The sequence below is a fragment of the Taurulus bubalis genome (assembly GCF_910589615.1).
Source record: "Taurulus bubalis genome assembly, chromosome: 6".
Lineage (NCBI taxonomy): Eukaryota > Metazoa > Chordata > Actinopteri > Perciformes > Cottidae > Taurulus > Taurulus bubalis.
Window position 1 is genome coordinate 6658718 of NC_136594.1, and position 6000 is coordinate 6664717.

Below are 6000 nucleotides of genomic sequence, written 5' to 3' on the forward strand. Positions count from 1 at the left end.
ACATCAACTGCATCCAACTTAGAACATCTATTCTCAGCCTCCAGCGGTCAGCACTCACTTTGTGTAAAAGAGAGAGTGTGTATGTGTGTATGTGTGTGTGTGTGTGTGTGTGTGTGTGTGTTTCTGCAGGACAATGTGAACCCTGGATATCTTGAGTTTGAGGGAAAGGAAAATAAAAACAGTTCAATGTTTTCTCACCATGTTGGCATTCAAGCCTTTCTATGATGCAGGAGTCCTTGTTCACACTGATTTGATGGCAATTGACAGCATTTTACTGTCAAAGTCATCCATCCAGCAGGGGAAGGAGGGTAGGAGGAACAAGCAGTTTGGATCTGGATTTTGCCTTCAGTGCTGTTATGTAGTCAGAGTGTGCAGATGTTTTGTTCTGGGCGTCTGAATCGGGATGAAGCGGCTCCTTTCACAGCTCTGATGGTGGACTTTCTTCAGGCTTTAGTAAATGTTGACAGATGATGCTTGATTGACAGCCCAGACTCATACCAAGTGTTTTAAGTTTAGAATTTTTTATAGCCATCCATCTAACTCAACAATGTAAATGTACTGTAAATACATCAATGCCATATTTAAAACAGTGCTTCTCCAGTTTAGACAGTTTTCCACTCCACCAACGTTGTTGGACGCACAATGGAAAGTTTAGCAGAGATGAGGAACTACAGAGGTCTTGGAAGGTAAACTCACTTATTTCTGACTCCGCAGCCTTTTATTATTTTAAAACTATCAGTCTTACTTACTTACCTACTTACTTACTTACTGTGAATGACATCATTTAAGGGCAAATCATCTGACTTTACTCATCTCCCTCTACAACTCACATACATATTAATACCACTCACATTAAATTAATCTAAAAATAACTTTTCATGGCTTTGTTTGAAAAAAATCAATCATCAGACCTCTATACAAGTTGCCGTTAAAGGAAAACCATTACCCATTTGGTCTATTTGCCTCATGCATATATTGAAGGCCAATGTCATTAGGATGAGTGCAGTATCACAATTCATCCAGCAGATGGAGACATACACTCTGTTATTACATGGAAGGCTGTTTTGGAGGAGTGCAGTGTGCAATGTTCATCCATGCAAATTAAAACAGACGGCTGGAATCCCCTTTAAAAAGATATCCAGAGATATTGGTGTAGCTCCCAGCTTGCCGTTAGTTAAGACATGATTTGTAGTTACGGCTGTCTAAAATAATGTTTATTTTTTTCTCCTCTTCAGCTGCTGGTTCAGTGAGTTTTGGTCGTATAGTGACAAGATGTAGCAAGACGCCAAATTGTTTGCCTGTTTTCTTTGTTTGCTCATTCAGCTGCTTGATGTTAGAATGATGTTTTCTTTCTATAAATATATTTATCATGAATGTTTAGCTGAGCTACATGCGTTAATGCCGTAACAGTTTTGTAAATATGCTCATTCACTTCGTTGTCAAGACTTCAACCAAAAGATTGATACCACTCTCATACCTGTGTGGTAAATTTGAAGCTACACCCAGCAGAAGGTTAGCTTAGCTTGTGTTAAGACGGCATTGTGCAGAGGTTGAAAGGCACTAACCAGCGGAGGGCCCATGGAGCCCCATGTGTGGACCATAACTCTTGTTAAGCACTCAAAGTGAGTGAACATGTCAGCCTCTGCTGCTTTCAACCGTAACCCTCCTTTCTTTAATCTGTGCCTTGCAAGTCTTCAGACTTTATGGAGGAGCTGTACTGAAACACTGGAGTCCCTCTTTAATATCCAGGATAAACAGCTCCTTTTTTGCGGCTCTGATGGTGGACTTTCCGCTGGCTGACAGATGATGTCTGATTGACGCCACAGTCCCTGTCAGTCAGCTCAGTTTGAGCAACAAAAGCAACATGGCTTCCCTGGTAGAAAGCTATAAATCCCAAACAGAGAGATATCGTGCGTGACTGACGACCAGTCCCTGCCTCACTTTTCTCTCTCTCTCTCGCTCACACACATAAATAGTGCCAGGCTATGCTTATGCTAATAGCTATATGCTAATCAGGGTACTTCCAGGTGCAGAAATAGACACGGAACATTTAGAGTAAATTTAGCTTTAATAACCTGGCTAAGCGCACCATTAATGTTACATCCATCCCGACGCACACATGCACAGTGTGCAGCATTGTTGTTATTCTAATAGTGAGTTTCCACCTGACTGCTGCTTGCTGAGGGATGCTGGGAGGCAGGAACAAGGAGTTGGACAAACTCTGCTCCGTGTGCATCTCCAGCTACCCTCTCCATGTGTGAGAGCTCGTAAATGTGAGAGCCGCAGCTCTCAGACTTCACGCCGTTTTGTTGTGTTTGTTTTATTTTGTCTCGTCTATAAATGATGAAGCTCCAGGCGGGAGAGAGGGAGAGGCACTCAGCCCTCCCCGGGAGAGAGTTCTCGCTGCTGGGCATCGTCCCCTCAGCATCACCCTCCTCTCCACAACCGCAGCGGCCTGTGACGGATGAACGAGGAAAAGCGTGTGCATGTGTGTGACTAAATTAACAATCATATGAAACCTTGTTCTAATATGCAGAGCGTCTTTGTTTTATTATTGAAAGTATCAAGTTTGGCATCCATGAAAAGGTAATATCTTCGTCATTACTCGCTGTAAAAGATAGCATTCATCTTGTTGTTTTACTCATTACCTCCTGGAAACAGCCATTTGTCAGAGCTGTACCTATAAATTACCAGCAGTTTCATCTCTTCAAAGACTCCTGTTTACAACATGACTGACCTTGTGGGTGAGCGTGAGCATCGACAACAATGTTTAGTGCTCTTGTCAGCTGCCGGCAGACAACTAAAAACTAAAAACAACAAAATATTGAATGAATAATTTGCAGCTCAGAGGACATAAATCTGTCTGTCCATTTATGTTTGTGAGTTGAGAGAGGAAAGTTTGAGTTTAGCTCGCTTTATTTGACATTAAATCACAGCAAGTGCAAGACATTGTGTCTTTGTGGTGTGCGATGTAAATATTAGAGTCTAGGGACTCGGTGAGGTCATGCCAACACAATACATACTTATATTATTAGCAATAAAACAAGAAAAACAAGAATAATATAAATATGATATACTGTATATATATTGTGTTTTTAATTTGTGTGTGTTACTTATCTAAATTGTGTAAATATTTTGTTCTGGAGGAACTTTATGAAAATATTGTAATGGTGAGAGTGAATTCTTGACCTTGAGAAACAACAGCTGACAAAACAATGTCAACACAAGCTCCACTAGCAGCTGTTCTGGAGCTTTCTATTGTATGACATGATCTTCCTAAACAGATGGTGTCAACTTTTTAGCCAGCGTGAACAAGAAGTCCTTAAAATGCTCCGAAAATTCAAATTTGAACATCTGCAGTTTGATGCCAGCTGAGCAAACGTCTGCTGAAATCTCCAGAAACAGCTACTAAAGAACACTTTCCTCTGGATTATTTTTATCTCTATGCCAACAGCCTCAGATGCCACCCTGTTGAAGGCAAGACACAGTAACCAGACACCTTTGGACAGAACGCATGGTATATTGGAAAAATAATTCTTAGTTTTGATGGACTTGTAGTGAAACTCACACTGAACCTCACTGTGTATTTTTCTCAAGGTAGGAAGTAGCGTTGAGTAAGCAATTGGTTAAAGTACTTGTCAGTGTCAAACAGGTCTTTCAGTGGAGTAAGCCGACCTTTCAGCGCCGTTGCCTGAGGCCATAAATGATGTACTTGTAACCGCATGGATGTTTAAAAATGAAGTCATCTATGCAGTCGAGGTGAACCCTGATGCTTTTAAACTCCGTTCACTTACTTCATCACATGGACAGGGAAAAAAGCCCGGAAGTCCACAAAATGCAAGAGGAATCCTTGCGCGAGTTTGTATTGAAATATGTTCACACCAGGAGTAAAAGTCAAACCGGAGACTCAACAGGAGGCCGAGAGCACAACGTATTTCTTCTTTGTGAGACTGAAAAGTACCACAGGGCCTGATGCATGTCCCCCACTGGCTCTGCACACTAAATATGAATTAACTTTAACTCCTACCCACTGTGGCAACTACAACAATATCCATTCATTTCATTTGTTTCACCCAATATAGTGTTTTCTGCTGTGAACGCATGAACAAGATCCAAGTGTTGTTCAGATTAATGTAGCTGAAGAGACATAAAGCCAGCAGATTTGTGACTTTACTCCGCAGAGTGACACAGGGGTTGTATTGCTGTGTCTCTGTCCGTGGTGCTGATTTTGGATCTGTCAGCAGTGCAGGAGCTGTCCAAGGTGTTTGAAGAGCTTCATGCTGACTGTAATGTCTGCTGCCGGTGGGAGGCACTCAGCCTGTGTCAGATCTCGCTTACTTAATCACTGAGACATTATCCGAGCTTGTCTGCCGGGATATAGAAGCTATGGGAGCTTCCTTCTGTGCTGAGACTTAGAACATGTTTCACTGACATCTTACTTTTTGCAAAAGTAGTTTTTTTTGCCGCAGTCATAGCGGTTCCCCAGACAATTGACTCCCTGGCAATGACGAAAATAATACGTCCGGTTGGTCAGAGGGTCGGTGATCCTCCTGTCCACATCTCAAAGAAACTTTGAGTAAGACACTGAAAATCCAATAGTTCTGAACGTATGAATGCAAGGAACAAGACTACGAGTCTACACCCATGTTAGTGGCTCTCTGAGGCTTTAAGCTTCTAGCTTTGAGGTAAATGCTTATGCCAGCATGCTATGCTTACAGTGACAACGTTAACAAGCTGATGTTAAGCAGTTATAATCTTTACTTTGGTCACCATGCTAGTTGCGTTATTTTTTCCCCCTCAAGCCTAGTCATGAACCCACTGTGCCGTGATTATCTAGCACTCGTTTCCTCAACTGTTTGGCTCATTTTGCTCACGGGAGAAATTTTCCTTCAGGGCTTTCTGCCAGAATTTTTTTTATTTTTAACCTAACCAAACAGGTGTGTTGCCTTAACCTACGAGGACTTCTGGCAAAGGCAAATTTAAAAATGCCCAACAGCGTAGGAAACCACATTGCCATCACCAAGCTATCACCAAGGTCATTAGGGTTCGTCCTCTTGGGACCATGCATGTGTGGCCCAAATGTCATGGCAATCAATGGCACCAAAAGAAAAGACATATGATCATCAAAGTCAGGATACTTCGCCTGACCCACCACCATAACCATCCAACATGTAAGTCACCTCTGACAAACGCTGATGGAGGAAAGGATATCAATGTTGCACAATCCTAGTTTGAAGTGCAGGTCACCACATATCTTCATCCAGCTGCTTCTTTCCTTCAGCTGCAGCCACTCGCAAGTCATTTGACTCAAGAGCTAGAGGCCACTCTGCTCATCCCCAGAGGACGCAAAGAGGGTGCAAATGTCTGTCTGGCTTTCTCGGTACAAGTACAACGTGACCCAGCAGTCGGGGCCCAGCCATCCAAATCCTTCCCAAGACATGTAAAGTTTTGTTTGCTCTCTCTGTGGGGTCAGCTCTGGTGTGAGAACAGTAGTCGAGGAACACAAATCCAATGACTGGATGCAAGAATGGTGCATGATGTAAAGCGTGTTCGTGAACAAAAAAGGGGACTGTATTTGGGGAAATAACCCTGGCAGTAGAGACCATGTCCAAATGTGACTAATGAGTTGGAACAGTGGTTCTCAACCTTTTTTCAGTGAAGTGCCCCCTGTGAAATATGTTTTTTAGCTGACTACACCCTGACCAGTGGAAAGCATTTTTGCATTTTTGGTTGAAAAAAAAAAAGTAATACACAGCGCTGTGCAATAAGTGTCTGATTTAATATAGAATATATACAATTCAGTTCATGAACTTACACTTTTATTTTATTGAATATTTATTAAATAACTATTTTCAAAGGATTTTTTAATGGATGCTCATTTTAAATATATTTATTTTAAAAATCTCACGTACCCCCTGGAGTGCCTTCACGTACCCCCAGGGGTGCACCCCCATTTTAGAACGACTGAGTTAGGAGACCAACTAGGAGCTGATTATGTTT